At 41.4% G+C, this 17225-nt stretch overlaps 1 long non-coding RNA gene across 2 annotated transcripts in view; it reads right to left on the bottom strand.

The window, feature by feature from the left end:
• Positions 1–2276: 2276 nt before the first annotated feature.
• LOC138258686 (uncharacterized) overlaps positions 2277–17225 on the bottom strand; it is an 89925-nt gene continuing 74976 nt past the window's right edge. For both annotated transcript variants that reach the window (XR_011198499.1, XR_011198500.1), the window contains exons 3-4: positions 2439–2485; positions 2277–2351 (exon numbers count right to left, since the gene is read on the bottom strand). This is a non-coding gene — a long non-coding RNA (uncharacterized lncRNA). The remainder of the gene's footprint in view (positions 2352–2438; positions 2486–17225) is intronic.

Below are 17225 nucleotides of genomic sequence, written 5' to 3'. Positions count from 1 at the left end.
GAAGCTGTACATAGGAAGTGATCTATGTACAGTGCACTCGTAAAATGGCGTCCCAGCACTCACGAGGTCTGGGAAAATGGTCCTGGACGACGTGTGGGTACCTCTGCTAGTGCAGGGGTGCCCTCACACACAGGTACTCTACACCCAGCCTTCAGGGTTGGAAGGCTGGACATATGGGTGACTTATAAGTGACCTGGTGCAGTGTAAATGGCAGTGAAAGGGTGCATGCACCATTTCACACAGGCTGCAATGGCAGTCCTGTAGAAGCCTTTGCATGGGTGGCAAAAGAAATGCTGCGGCCCATAAGGATCCCCTGGAACCCCAATGCCCTGGGTATCTAAGTCCCATATACTAGGGATTTATAAGGAGTGACCAGCATGTCAGTTTTAGATGAAATATTAAGTTACCAGTATGTAGTGACAACATTTAGACGAGAGAGAGCATAAGCACTGGGGTCCTGATTAACAGGATCCCAGTGACACAGTCAAACACACTGACATCAGGCAGATATTGGGGGTAACATGCCAAAAAGAGGGTACTTCCTACACAAACTACTAATAGTTTGAATGTAGAAAGATGCATTGACAAGTCATTTTAATTGTGCATTCGTTAAAACTAGATTCAGAAACCCTGGTGTTATGGTTAGAAATCAAATGTTTGCAAGATTTAATTTCTATTATGTTATCATTTAGACCTTAGACTAAAAGAATGTATTGAAACAATATTTAATTTCTGATGATTAATTATTACAATACGTGTGCAAAAACGGAGAAATGCATTTCTCTGCTATACTCATTGAAATGTATTAACATAGTATTTTCATTTAAAGTGAGCGTAACCATAATATTAACAAATCACTATTAATGTTGATTTCATAAGTCTGCATATTAAAATGTGTTTATTAGATTATATTAATTAAAATGTATTGATTTAATCCACTTACATAAGTGAGGCCTGCTAGGCTTGAATTTCGTGACTGTGCAGGAAATGCCGATTCATTTTCATAACGTGAGCTTTTTTTTTTAGACTTCGTTCTCATTAGAAGGCTAGTTTTGTTAATAGACCCTATTGTTTTAGACATAGAGAGAAGTGAAAGAGTGTCATTGAATGTGGAACATCCTGAAACATGGACTGGTAAAATATACATTTGTTTCAATCCTGTGTGGAGCTACAAAATGTGGAGTTGTGTGATCAATTGCTATTAGATGATTTCCTTTCAACGTAATGTGAACTGTCTGTCAGCGTGAATCAGATTGTTTTATGTACTTTAATATGTTTTTGACCAGTTGGACTTTGGTTAGGTCTTCGGTTCTCCATAACATTTGCTGATAAAGAATCCCTGAATGCTGAGACGCTTGAGAGGTATCTTCCTCCCTGCTTTGCCCCTTTGAGATGACCTGCTGAGACTTAGAGATTTTCTCTGTGACCCTTGCAAGAGACTCTTTATAGAACTTATGACATGCTGACGCTTTCCCTTTTTACTTCTCTTTTGCCCACCCTAGCTAGTATTTTGTTACCTGAGATTACCTTTCCCCAAATTCTTTTTGCCCTTTTTGTCTTTTGCGCGCATGAGTTCCGCCCTACACATGTTAATCCTAGATTGGTCAATGGTAGGGTTTTCTCTATGCTCAGCTAAAATTGGTTTGTATTGAAATTGAGTTGTATGGTTCTACCACACCCTGTCGCATGGTCCAAAGATCCATCAGCCTCGATGAGCATTGATTCCTGTGAAGGATGAAGATGCTCCAGCATTTGTACCTGCTAGGTTTAAGCACTGTGTGGCCCTAGGGGCTAACTCTAACTTCCCATCGATTATATTAATTTCTGGTGGCCCGTTGACATGGAAAGGCTTGGCTAGCTCCTTGATGAAGGTACTTGTAGCAAGGAGGCTCTACCAGGGTCCATCGATTATGGCCTGGAAAACCCTGAGTCGCCGGGTCGGTGCCCCAGGGGGAGGATCGGCCGAATTATGTCGATACACGTAGGGAAGCGTACCGACGTACTTGAAGAAGGGGAACAAACAAAAGAAAAAGAGAGGAGTACCGGAGCAGGACATGGGACCACCGGGGAGCGATGGAGACCCGAGGAAAAAGACAGAGAGGCAGGAGAAGTGACCATTAGCTGCTGCGTCCGAGGAAATGACCCAAGAGGACTGGGGAGCCACGAACGTGGACGGCAAGGATAGCAGTGTCCCCTGGAGGAACGCAGAGGATGCATGCAGATAGGAAAAGATAACATTAGAAAGGAAGAATGTGTATGTATAAAAGACCGCTTACCTGAGCCGGGACCTTTACTTTCTTTTATTCCCCATGAACCCGGTTGACGAGCTCCTTCAAGGACGGTGAAACTTCCTGTGAAGAAAAAGAGACAAAGAATAAGAAAAGGAAGAAAAAGGGGACTAAAACCAAACCAAAAGGGACTAAAGATTATACACATACCAAAAGTTTATTTTCTGTTGAAAAGTTGTAAATTCTCATTTTGACGCCTGCATAAAATAAACAGAATAAAATGACATATGCCCACATCATAGTATCCTCTGTGGCCACCCTACTGCAGTACTCTTCTTACATTCAAGGAACTACTTAGGTGGGGTGCGTAAGCAGACTTTTTATCATTACGTCCTGCTTATTTCAGCCACTTGCCAGCTCACTTATTTTTTTCTGGCGCAGAATTCATTACTGCGCTGTTTTTGTAATGGGCCCAAACGCGGTGAGATAGACATTTTTTATCATATTCTTATGTATAATCGGTCATGGGTGTATCATTTTGATTGAATTGCAAATAAGTGGTTTAAAAAACTGTCAGTTTATGTCCCTCAGCACATATAAGGCTCTCTAATGTGTTAGCCGAGAAATTTCTTAATGTATCTCATTTGATAATTCCTTCATTTAAAATGTGTACACATTACGTACTATACGTCCCAAGGCCTGCTTAAAATGGGCTCTAGGCTGAACTCCTATTGCTTCTGCCGCTAGGGCTTAGATGACAACTACGCCTATTGTTGCCACTTACCCCTCTTTGCTATTATTCTGGTCAATAGTTTTTAACAAGCTGAATAACTTGATGGACATAGATGTTCGCTGGGACTCTAAACTGATTATTGTGGGCCTTTTAACGTACCATGTAATTTTAGGGGTATCTATAGTTTCAAACAAGAGGAGGGACTGGGAGAATAATGGTCCAGTGTACGTTCTCCCTAAGCATGAACTAGTAAATGAAAAGAGTACACTGTTCCAAAAAAGTTCTATCTACAGAGACGACTAGCATTGGTCTTATGATAGGAGTGCCCTCAAGCGTCGATGAAGACGCGAAGCATCATCATCGGGCTAACTCCTCGTCAGAACGGCACTGCAATATCTGACGGGTTACCACACATCTGGTGGTGGCACTAAACCGAAGATGGTAACACAGGTCCAATGGTATCTGCAGTACGTGCTGACAGTGAAGGGAGAGGAGAGTAAGAAGTGGGTTAAAATTGGCTCTGGACACGCAGTATCTAAATTGAATTACTCAAAGTAGCAGTCAGGCCAAGATTAAAAACAATAGAGGAGTATTTGGAGGACATGAATGGTCACCGATACTCCTACATAAAGGATAAGGAAGAAAAATATTCTATCCTAACACTCAGGGGTCGACATGTTTCGCGCCTTAGTGGTCAAAAAATGATCCAGTGGCGCTTCATCAGGAGCGTGATTGATAACTTCTCCTACAAAAAGGTATAGTAAGTGCTAAAAGGTCACTTACTATGTGTAGACTAATCGTCAGAGTCAGTCAAACAGTAGGTCGCCCTATAGAAGAGACAGAAAATAACAAGACATACGTTGGTGTCATAGCACAAATAAATGAACCGTAATACAAGAGATAAACATCATCCCCTAAAAAAGTTATTATCGTCAGACACAATAGACATGACATAGAAGGCTTACCATCCCATGTGGAAATCAGGCATCTTAGGGACGCGTAAATCTCAGACCAAAGGAGAATGCACTATATGTAGAAGAATGGCAGTAAAGTATGTTTGTAGAACAATAATGTCACATATAGTGCATAGGGACATAAGATCATGCACAATTGAAAATGTGTTCCAACATCCACCAAAAGTGTCGAAATCACTCTGTTAACATTATGTATAAAGAAAATTAAATGTCAGCAGAGGTAACCGATAAACTTGAGTAACCTTACTGGCAGCAGTCATGGACAAAGAAACTTCTATATTAAATAAACATGCAGAGTTCTGAATATTAGGGAGACCCGTGAGGGGAGTAGATGTATGATGATAGTATCAGTAAAATAACATATAAACCAAGGTCTCTTGTGCAGAAAAAGGGGAAAGAAAAACACACACGCCGCAGAACACGGTGAATATGCAAATACTGAAAAGCATCAATTGTATTGAAAGTTCAATTAAAACAAGTTACCTTAGCGGCCTTTAAGAGTCGTCTTTCGGAGATTAATGCGGAACTCAGTGAAACCAAAGAGTTCCTCAGACAACAAAAAATTTCCAAATTACAAAAAGACATTGCCAAATTTGATCGGGAGAAGGTCTATCCATATATCAAAGATGACTTCGAGACTGACACTCAGTCCCGGTCATCAGACGAATCCTCCGTGTCTTATAAGAAGACACAGAACTACAGCAGCAGCTCCTCCTCTGATGGTTGGAGCACTGATGAGAGCGTGCACCCACCTTTTTACAACTTTCCCCAATATCCCCAGAACCAACCACTCTTCTGGCAACCTCCTTACCCATTTTTTCAACCGCGCCCAATACCACCATTTGGACCTTTTTTAGGCCGCGGCCCCGGCAGAGGAAGAGGCAGAAGGAGAGGAAGAGGCAGGAGAGTACATTGGGGCCACGAAGAACCACAAATGGTCACCCGGAGCCAGAACAAGACAGCTCCTCCGAAGACCTAGTGGTGAATCTATAACACAGACAATTGTGTGTACAGGAATCAAGAGTCCTGAACCGTGGTCTTGGTTTCGTTCCCACGCCCGCAGAGGAAACGTTCTGCTTAAATTGTGAGCTGTCCCAATTCTTTAGAAAAGTATGTTTACACTTTTTCTTCAAAGATCGACCTGCACCCTCCCCCAGCAATGACACAGGTTTGAAAAGACCTTCCACTTTCATGCCTCCAGCTAACTCACTTCCTTGTGAAGTACTTGCGTTTGAAAAAGCTGTCTTGGCAGATCTTTAACAGACCATTCCTAAGCGGCCATTCATCAATTTACCTGCCCCTGAACGAGAGGCGCTTAAGACTCTGGCCAACGATCTCTCTATAGTTATTAAACCAGCTGACAAAGGTGGAGCAATAGTCATTATGGACTCAGTAGACTATAGGCAGGAATGTCTCCGTCTTTTGAGCGACACTACTTACTATGCTCCCCTGATCCGGGATCCTACCAAGTCATTACAGTCCCAGATTAAAATGATGGTTGAAGAGGCTAAGGGGAATGCTTGGATTACTTCTAGGGAAGCTGAATTTTTGGTTACTACCCATCCCTGGACCCCATACTTCTACTGCCTCCCTAAAATCCACAAGGGAACTTTCCCTCCACCTGGACGGCCTATTGTGTCCGGTATTGGGTCATTGTTGGAACCACTATCCACTTTTTGTGATTCATTTCTTCAACCTCTAGTGAAGAATTCCAGCACTTATCTCAAAGATACTAAAGACGTCTTAAACTTAATTGAGGTCATTCATTCTACTACTTCGGTCAAGGCCCTGATTACTTTAGACGTTGAGTCCCTGTACACTAACATTCCTCAGACAGCCACCTTACAGGTGGTTGAGACAGCCCTTCTCAAATGCCCTTGGACCTCACCAACCCCTGTGCTTTTTGTAATGCACTGCGCTTCCCTGGCTATGACGCAAAACTATTTTCAATTTGAAGATTCTCTGTATCATCAAATTCGAGGGACTTCAATGGGTAGTACGGTTGCTCCAAGCTTGGCATGTCTCTATATGTACCAGTTTGAGAAACTGTTTATCTTACCGACATCTAACCCTTTCTTCGACAACATTAGATTATGGCGTCGATATATTGATGACATTCTTATTATCTGGCAAGGTCCTTTACAGACCATTGACGTGTTTACTAACTGGATTAACACGTTGGATCCTTTTTTGAGATTCACAGCACACGTCTCCACTAAACAAGTCCCGTTTTTGGACTGAATGGTACAAATTGTGAACGGAAAACTAGTGACCGATATGTATCATAAAACTACTGATCGGAACAGTTTACTCCTGTATGAGAGCCACCATCCAAAGGCCCTTCGTGATAATCTTCCATTTGGCCAATTCTTGAGGCTGCGTCGTAATTGTTCCACAGCCCAACTATTTGAAACCCAGGCACGCAACTTGAAGAACAAACTATGGCACCGCCACTACCCTACTAAGATCATCAATCAAGCTTATAAGAGAGCCCGCCATAATCATAGAGAAGCCCTCTTAGCACCCACTTTGCGGGAAGAACAAGCGCGATTGACATGTGTATCTACTTATACTCTTATGTCAAACACTGTTAAAAAACTCATCAATAAAAGATGGAACATTCTACAAAGTGGCGGGACACACATTGATAGACCTTTGTTTGCATTCAAGAGATCTCCCAACATTAGGGACTTAGTCGTCCATACACGGCCGCATACACAAGGCAGTTCACGGGAACAGTCCATCCTATGGAATTTACCTCCGGTTTCCGGGCATTTTCCCTGCGGCTCTTGTAATGTCTGCCCACTTACCCATCAGGCAGACGTACTGGATCTTAAACATGTTGGCACATGGCAGTTGACTAAACCCACGAATTGCAACACTCGACACTGTATTTACTTGATTACGTGTCCTTGTGACTTACAATATGTGGGCATGACGACCAGACCCGTCAAACAAAGAATTAACGAACATCGTAGTAACATCAGGTGTTCTCGCATCACCACCAAATTAAGCTCGCATTTTCTGGAAGCGAACCATGGCCCTGACGATCTGCGGTGGACAGTTCTACAGGTGCCTAAACGCAATGATAATGACCCTAAATATCTGTTCAGGATTGAACAGCGTTGGATTTATAAACTTAAGACATCCAACGAGGGACTCAATGATGATATTCCATTGTGGATCCTATCACCTTAATCTATTTTTGACAATCTATTTTTAACAACTGTTCTTTGTCTTGGGATAATCCTTTTTATCCGTTTTTTGCGACATTACTTCCTTCTTTCTGGATCATATCTGTACAGTTTCTTAAACCTCAATGAGGTTTATTTATTCCCCTCGAGTCTATCTGATTTTTGGCTGACTCTGTGACTATTTGTGACTTTGGGGATTACCATTTTCATGTCCTGGACCGGCTCCCCTTTTTCGTTGCAAAGATGGCCGCCATTTTTTCACTTGGTGCACTCTCGTGTTAGTCTCTTTTTAGTGTTTACTTTCCACTACGATGGTGTTCCCTGCTCCGGCGAATGGCCCGAGTCTAATTAACACCTCCCGGACGTCCGGTGCCTTGATTTTCAGGTACGCGTCCTCGGGTAGGTGAAGAAAGGACTACAGGAAGAGATCATGTAAGTCCTGCAGCCATTCGTTTTTTTTGCATTTATTACTGTTTTTGGGCTCGGTCAATCCTTGCTGAGACGCCCTCTCTTTACCAGCATTTCTTCTATGTTGTCGGTGCGGTCCGCACCCGAAGGCGAGTGCCGGCCGCATTTGAGGAGCGTTTACAAACTGCTGACACTGGCCCTGCCACTGACGGGCACAGTTGATTCAGCATCAGCCGTACTGTCGGCTTTTATGCTTTTCAGTATTTGCATATTCACGCGTTCTGCGGCGTGTGTGTTTCTCTTTCCCCTTTTTCTGCACAAGAGACCTTGGTTTATATGTTATTTTACTGATACTATCATCATGCATCTACTCCCCTCACGGGTCTCCCTAATATTCAGAACTCTGCATGCTTATTTAATATAGAAGTTTCTTTGTCCATGACTGCTGCCAGTAAGGTTACTCAAGTTTTTCGGTTACCTCTGCTGACATGTAATTTTCTTTATACATAATGTTAACAGAGTGATTTCGACACTTTTGGTGGATGTTGGAACACATTTTCAATTGTGCATGATCTTATGTCCCTATGCACTATATGTGACATTATTGTTCTACAAACATACTTTACTGCCATTCTTCTACATATAGTGCATTCTCCTTTGGTCTGAGGTTTACGCGTCCCTAAGATGCCTGATTTCCACATGGGATGGTAAGCCTTCTATGTCATGTCTATTGTGTCTGACGATAATAACTTTTTTAGGGGATGATGTTTATCTCTTGTATTACGGTTCATTTATTTGTGCTATGACACCAACGTATGTCTTGTTATTTTCTGTCTCTTCTATAGGGCGACCTACTGTTTGACTGACTCTGACGATTAGTCTACACATAGTAAGTGACCTTTTAGCACTTACTATACCTTTTTGTAGGAAAAGTTATCAATCACGGTCCTGATGAAGCGCCACTGGATCATTTTTTGACCACTAAGGCGCGAAACATGTCGACCCCTGAGTGTTAGGATAGAATATTTTTCTTCCTTATCCTTTATGTAGGAGTATCGGTGACCATTCATGTCCTCCAAATACTCCTCTATTGTTCTTAATCTTGGCCTGATTGCTACTTTGAGTAATTACATTTAGATACTGAGTGTCCAGAGCCAATTTTAACCCACTTCTTACTCTCCTCTCCCTTCACTGTCAGCACGTACTGCAGATACCATTGGATCTGCGTTACCATCTTCGGTTTAGTGCCACCACCAGATGTGTGGTGACCCGTCAGATATTGCAGTGCCGTTCTGACGAGGAGTTAGCCCGATGATGATGCTTCGCGTCTTCATCGACGCTTGAGGGCACTCCTATCATAAGACCGATGCTAGTCGTCTCTGTAGATAGAACTTTTTTGGAACAGTGTACACTTTTCATTTACTAGTATCTATAGTTTCGCCATCACGGTTGCCTGGGTGGGTACTGCTAGAGCTTGGCTCCAAAGGGAACCACCAGACCTCAAGGCCAGTGGCAGAAGTTTATCCTTGACTTTTGGCTGAGCTCACTACTATTAAGACACATCCAGATAGACGGAAATTGTGTGAGCCTAGACAAATGATCAGAGAAAGATTTGCTTTTTTTTTGCCAGGCTACCTTCATGATATTCGATGAGTTTCAGATCTCTGCCATGAGATTTCATTTTAATGAGATTATCTTCATGCCGTTATATAATTTATGGCAAGAGAAATAGTTACATTCCTTTTTGATGGGCGAGCGCAAAGCGTTGTGTCCTGTGTTGTAATCTCTCTTTGGGCTTCAAACCACGCCCATGTCACATCAGTGTCTTTCACTGGTTCGTGAGCTTGCCTTTTAAAATCTGCTTGTTTTCATTAGTGAAAAGGCAAGCATAAGTCATACCTTTTCCGGTGTTTATCCCTCCTCGAGCGCAGTGCCCAAGTACTGAAACCATACGAAGCTCTACGTTTTCTGTCCGGATTCTGGACTACTTTTTCTCCTTTTTCGCAGCACGATCTCGCTGGGAAGAAGTCTAGCGCTTTGCATGACATCGACCCTGTTACATAGTTAATTGCACTTTTGCAGGTTACGTAGATAATTGCACTTTTGCTGGTTACATGGATAATTACACTTTTGCCGATAGGTTTCACTACGCGTGAACTTTTATTTTCCTTTGTGTGTCTGCTTTGCACTGATGGCGGCCGTCAGTATGTGAAACTTTTACTTTTCAGTTTATATGGCAAGAAAAGTCCAGTTTGTTATGTGAAACTGTTTTATTTTAATTTTCAATGTATGTGGCAGGAAAAGTCAGGTTAGGAGTTTACAATGCTAATTGCTCTAGCTCAAGCAAACGCGAGACCGGTTGCATTGCAAATGCTTGTTTATCTAGCTGTATATTTCTTTTTTTGTATGAGTTTGGATTTGTAATGCTTTTCTATTTGTCTTTGGTCGTAACGTTATGATACTTCCCAATTTAAAAAAAAGAAAATAAGTTTAATTCCCTTAACTTTCATTAGTGTGGTGCTAAGCACAAGTATGCAAATGCAGTGTTATACACTTTTTTCAATTTCTCACCACATAGAATCATCAGATGTATAACCTTGAGTAATGAAACAAACAATTTGGGGATTAGGTTTTGCATATCTGATGCTGATCTTGTGTTATACGATGTGTACCATCACTTGTGGCTCGACCACTGGTCAAGGAAAATCGTCACAAAACCTAGGCAGGGCTTCCAAGAGCGAACTCTTACGAGATACCATAAGGCACTCCAAGGATGCCATATGGCAAACTGTCACTACAGATATAACTTTAATTATCACTACAGATATGCAATTTATTTCACGGGGCTTCAATCTTAGAATACAACTGACCTGGAACAGTGGAGTAGTTTCTGAATAATACGGAGTCCTATTGAAGGCATAGCAGCGATGTCAATTAGATATGGGCCCATAGATGGGCCTTTCGCACACAGAGAAGTTGAATTGCACACAAGAATATCACAAGTCTACAATTCTGAAGGAACAGATGTCATTGGCACCCGACTGAACAAACCTTAGTGTAACCCATAAACAGAATCAGAGAATATTCTAAAAAGATTTAGATACAAATAGGGACTGAGCTTGTAGGGTATCCTAGGAGGAGAGTACTGTAGGGGTTATAAACTGGGGATTTTATTTAAAAATAATAATAAAAAAACCTACAGAAAGTATAGCCACTTTATGTTATAGCAGGTTTATACTTAAATCAGTATTCTTCCCAATGGAAAAATTCAAGCAGCAATCAGCTCAGCAGTGGGGCAAAGAAGGGGACTGATAAAAGAGAGTAGAGGGATTCAATTCAGAAAAAAGATTTAAAAAATGAATGGAAATGTGGGATTGAATACTGAGAAGAAAATGGCTTGAGGGAAATAGGATTCTCCTGATAGGGAGGACTTGTGAAATGGCATTGTTAGCACAGTGGAGATTATTGTAGGCTCAAGGATATTCCAAAATGACTCAACTATTGAAAATGTTCAGTTTGAAATTTTCATTGGCCATGCAAATAAACCAGAACAGATCCACATAACTCAAATTTAAAAAGAAGCTATAGAAAAGACTATTCGGTACATTTGTTAAAGCATATAATTAAATAATTTTTTTATCATACGTATGCCCAAAGCCAAGGGAATTATAAATTAAGCATTTTCTCTAATTGGGCAGAATTTATTTGCCAGCAAACCGGCAACCGGCAAGGAAACCTTCCCCCCCACCTCCATGTAAAAAAACATTCAGTTTGCGACAGAGGCAACTCTGCACATTGTTTTTTCATAAAATGATCTACACGTTCAACCAACATATCTCCAAAAGCCACATTCCAAACTTCATATAGATAATCATTTATTCATGTCAGGAGGTGATTGTTTTCTGTTATTCTTCCATGGAAAACCTAATAGTGCTAATTTTCAAACACAATACTCAACATTTGGTACTATAATACAGAAAACTGAAAAAAATATACCTGATCACATGCAGCGCAGCATACACATAGTACTGGGGTAATGCCAAATGTAGTTTGTAAAAATATAAAAATAATTCTTGATGTGCCAAACAATATCTTCAGCTAAACTACGGCCCAAGAATGAGCCACCTTCACCCATGTGTGGCCTCATTTTGCAATGACTTGTTTGTCGCGAGGGTATAAAAACAGTCCAGACATATTCAACTCTGTAGTGATGAAACTCCTAGAAAGAGTTCCAAAAGTGGCTTCGTATATTGATGAAATTTACATCACAGATGATGACGTAAGAGTATCTTAATCAAGTACTTAGAATGCTAACCATTCTAGCAAAACCTGTTTTAGAAAATACTAAATGTTGTTCCTAGTGTGTTTTTTCTTGGGGGTGAAGAGAAAGGGCTGGATTAAAACCTAAAAATACACTCAAACTTCAAGCCCTAATGAGGTTCTCAAATTCTGGCTGTACATAACTGCGACACTCTTTAGTGGTTTAAGCCACTTTATAGTTAATAAGACTGGACAGAAGATAATACAATATTAAAAGAACTGCATGCAGACAACCAAGCAGCTTAAAATTAAAGCTAGTTACATAAGTGAATTCCACCACTACATTTGCCTTTATTTATGTACTTTACAATGAAAGACATGAAAAATGTATTCCATCACATCTCTGCTCTGCAAAAGAGACATTTAGACCTGTGGAAAATTAACAACAGCAGTACAAATAAATATTAAGGAGTGGCTAGCAACCCAGGGGAAAATATATTCATTGTGCTTCCAATAACCATTTGGGATGCTACCACAAAGGCTAGCGTACCGAATTCCAAAGCATTATGCACGAGATGGGTGCAGTGGGCCGCCGCTCATTTGGCAGCCAACATACATTTTCAATATGACGCTATACTCAGGAATCAGGTATTTTTATAATATCAACAAACCAATCCAGACCTTTCACATATAATACTATTCGATTCAAGTAACATAGTTTATATAGACAAGTAAGCTCATCCATGACCGGGACAAAACACAGATATCTAGATGCATATGTAGCAGACTAGGGGGAAATGTCAAGGCTCAGACTTTCAGCCATTGCATACGTTTACTAAAACATTAGGTGACTCCCCCACCCACAGATACAGGTATTTTTTATTGGCCCAATGTCAAGTGGTTTGTAGCCCTTGTTATGTACTGTTTGCATTTATTTTGATGAATCCAGTAGAATTTGCTGATGTATGATAAATAATGCTAATATTGTTCTGTTTTTAAAAATTCAGTAAAAACCATAAAAGTTTATCATATTGGCCCCGCTGAAAGCAGAGCCAAATATTCTCACTCAGATTGTGTCAGATTCATATTCCTGTGACCAGAGCTTTAATGTTGAATGGCAGAAAAATTATAACAAACACCCCAAGAGAAAGCCAATAAAGGCAAAATATGTGTAGGAAAAAGTAACAATGCCACAGAACAGCCTATCTCTTGTGCATGTGCAACACAGTATGGCACATCAGATGGCTTATGGACTAAGCTCACACGGGAACACTACAGGGGATTCAATCACAAAAACACTGCTAACAACCCAAACGTTTTCAGATGTAACCAGATTTGAAAGGAAAGTCTACCCAGACATTGATTTTAAAAACACAGAATACCAAAAGGTGTGCTGGCCAAATCAAAATATAATCTGGGATTTCAAGGAATGCCAACAGTGTCTAATCTTGGAGTCAGGACAGATACATACCAAATGATTTACAAAGACAGGATCTTATTAAAGAGGCCTATTAGGGATTGGCCTTGGCTCATGCTGGCACAGCCTCTACATTCGCCCTGCTGCAACAAGCTAATGGAGGGTGTTTATGGCAAATCAGGTTGAATAATACATGTTGTAGTGCCACTTCTCCTGTCAGTCAATGCAAGTATATTTTCACTACTGTAGATTCTTGTTCCAGATTTATCGGGCGTTTGGCTACAAAGCACTGCAACCTTTTGCAGAATCACAAAAGATGAGTGGTCTTTAGTAGCAGTTTGCACATTTCAAATACTGAGCTGGTTTTCACAGAAATTCATGTGTGGCGATGCAATTGTAATTCTCACATCTGTTCCATCCTCAGATGAACAGAATATTCAAAACAGCGCACTGAGCCCTAAAGAAAGTGTTGATGTCAAGAGCCCTCAGTAATCCGTTGAGAAATGTTCTCCAGAACCCAACACCAATTCGTTTTTTTAACACTACTATGCTCATTTCAGATCAACCAGTGCGACTTTGAGGGCAGGTTGCAGAGTCGTAGTAACTTAATTTACGTCCTGATTACATGACCTTCAAGAGACCACAAAACACTACTCTGAGATATAAGACTCTCAGTAAGCTGCCCGATATCTGCTGAAAGTGCTTTTTGGACACCAACACCAGATGAGCTTGTACAAGAGTAAATGCATGAAAAGGAAACATTTGAACCTGCTTATAGCCAACCTTTTCCAGTAATTGGGGAGAAGGGGAGATGTACATTGTTTCCGCCACCTTCAGTGAAGAGTCACAAGCTTGTATTAACTCTGCTCGCAGGCTTTCATCATTGCCTAGTCTCCTGCTCTGGATATTCCTGTCATTGAGCTGTCAGTATCCTAAGCAGGCCTAGAGTCAGGAGCTCCCCTTGACAAGGACACTTCCATCTTATTCCGTAATTTGTTTTTCTAAAGGGCCTGCTCCTGTAACATAAATCTTAACACTTCCAGCCACTCTGAGATTTCAACACACTAGGATAACCATCCTTAGGAAATGTCTCAAGTATGTGTGTCTTTACCTTGAACTTATACTGGGATAGCTCTGTAATCAACTTTATTTTGTGGAGAACTGCAGTGCTAGTTGCATTGCATCTATTTTCAGATCATCAAACTTCAGTTCCTGTCAAAACCAACTGCACGCATATTTGTCATTTTACCATGTTCAAAGGGGTGCAGCACCTATGAAACTCACAGCGTCTCTACAAAAAAAATGTAATCTGTTGAATATATATCAACTACCTAATCCTGGGACCAACAGATACTGTGCAAGTACCATACTTTTTAAATTTGAACTTAAAAGACATGCTTTCTCCAAGGACCTTTTGTGAGCCCATGAGATAGTGATTTTGTCAAACAAATGGTGTCTGATTTAAAAGTTATGCATTTTTTCTAGATGGTAGTCTTTTTTATGGACTCATTTTATTACATAAATGCATTTTACTTTTATCACTATGGTGATTGGTATATTCATGTGAGAAGCGGGCTGCAGGCATTGTTTGCCCCCTGATATGGAAAGAGTGTTAGGGAGCTATACTCCAAACCTGCTCATGCCCTGTTTCTTTCAATAATAGAAAGGCTGGCATTCATAGTGTCTTGTCAGCACTGTCTGGACTGAGGCTGCGCATGCATGAAGAACATGCTACACAACAGCTTTCTAACAATTAATTATATGTCCTAGAAGGTTGTGAACTATAGCGTAGACGGCAACATCCTAAATATCTGTGTATAACTTCCCTCGTATTCCATGGTATCTTTGCTAAACAAATGGGATACAATGTTTCTGCAGCTAGGTCCTTGCAACAAGGATCTTGGATTCTCTTGTCAAAACCAATTCCTTTCTTATGGATTTGTATTGAATGACTTTGGATCTATAGAAGCAATAAGAGTATCAGTGAACTTTGAACTATGAACATGTATATAATCTACTCTAAGACTTAGGGTTGTTGATTTGGAAAGGGTGGTCTGTGATGGAACAAGAAGGAGCCTTAGATAGGACTATCTTACTAATTTTATGAATAAATAAATATCACATACAAGATATTACAATTCTAAGATGAACACACAAATTGCCCCTACAAGGAAACAACAGAATAATAACATGGTTGGTTATCTTCAGTTCTACACATGAGTTATAATCAAGTAGACAATACATCTCATCTCCCTCAAACAGTGCACGGAGACGATGCTTGAGATAGTTATACAAGTAATTCAGGATGTGTGATCATATTTTTGTGTGTTTAGTTGTCATAAACTATAAGTTCCACACCAAAGTACACAAGGTGGGTTCCACAGAGATATTTATAAAGTATATTCCCTCACTACTGGAGTTAAGCGTAGAACATGCAGTGGCATATTACTTAAGGTATCTCTTCGCCTCATAAATATCAACAGCATTCTGTAGACATCCTTGATCAACAGGAGTTAAGAGTCACAGAGGGTCATTCTGACCCTGGCGGCCACCGGAGCACCGCCGACAGGCTGGCGGTGCTCCAATGAGCATTCTGACCGCGGCGGTTCAGCCGCGGTCAGAAGCGGAAAGTCAGCGGTCTCCCGCTGACTTTCCGCTGCTCATTGGAATCCTCCATGGCTGCGGAGCGCGCTCCGCAGCCATGAGGATTCTGACCCCCCCTACCGCCATCCAGTTCATGGCGGGAAAGCCTCCATGAACAGGATGGCGGTAGGGGGGGGTCGCGGGGCCCCTGGGGGCCCCTGCCGTGCCCATGCCCCGTAAGAGGGCCCCAAAATGTATTTCACTGTCTGCCTTGCAGACAGTGAAATACGCGACGGGTGCAGTAGCACCCGTCGCACCTTCCCACTCCGCCGGCTCGATTACGAGCCGGCATCCTCGTGGGAAGGTCGTTTTCCCCTGGGCTGGCGGGCGGTTTAACTGGAACCGCCCGCCAGCCCAGGGGAAAACTCGTAATACCCGCCGCGGTCTTTTGACCGCGGCGCGGTAATTTGGAGGGCGGGATCCTGGCGGGCGGCCTCCGCCGCCCGCCAGGGTCATAATGAGGCCCACAGTGTGGTGGAGAAGGTGATAGACAGAGTGCTTTGCTCATGTGGATTCTATATGCAAAGTAAGTGCATCCTTAGAATCGAATATTCTAAGGCTTCATGCAGGATCTACAATTACGCACAGTGGGAACATTGTTCAATGTCACACATGGACAGTTATTAAAAGAGAAGCTGTCATAGTTTTATAATGGTTTTGGGTGTGATACTTTTTATTATTTAAAGGAACCTCTTTGCTACTACGTATTGCAAAGTATACAGCTATGTATTTATTAGAATATCAGGTTGTCCAAATATCTGGTTGTCAGATTTGGAAAGCACCTGTTTCACTTAACATTATGGGACTGATTTAGATTTCGGCGGGTCACTCTGTCACAACAGTGCAGGATATCCCATCTTCTGAAATATAAATTCTATTATTTCCTATGGGATTTATATTTCGGCAGACGGGATATCCATAACCGTTGTTACGGAGTAACCAGTCCTCCGAAATCGAATCAGGCCCTATGGTGGACCTGAATTTTAGCAAACACATGGGGCAGAGACACTGTTTCCTGCTTACATGCACTAAAGTGTTTTTTATTTTTAAATACTGTATACCTCGGACTACATGTTTAGGTTTTGGTGTGCCTGCAATAATTGTTGTCCCTTTGAGGATCACAAGTGACGAGTGCCCTTTGTTTGTGAGGGAGGGCTTTAGGATTGGAGGGACGATACCGATAGTCCAATTGCTACTTTAATATGGTATCCTGCAATATGCAGACTTGGGTTTTGGTTGTGTTTTTCTGCAAAATAATATTATTTAAAAAAAAAGAAATGGTGGACCTCAATATTTTCAACAAGTGCAGCCCACAAACTGGGATTGCAACAGTGTTTGATGTGCATGCATTCAAATCCGCAGGCAAAA

Source organism: Pleurodeles waltl, chromosome 9 (assembly GCF_031143425.1).
Source record: "Pleurodeles waltl isolate 20211129_DDA chromosome 9, aPleWal1.hap1.20221129, whole genome shotgun sequence".
Taxonomy (NCBI): domain Eukaryota; kingdom Metazoa; phylum Chordata; class Amphibia; order Caudata; family Salamandridae; genus Pleurodeles; species Pleurodeles waltl.
The sequence above is the reverse complement of the archived record's forward strand: the minus strand, read 5'-3'. Positions and strand labels throughout refer to the sequence as shown.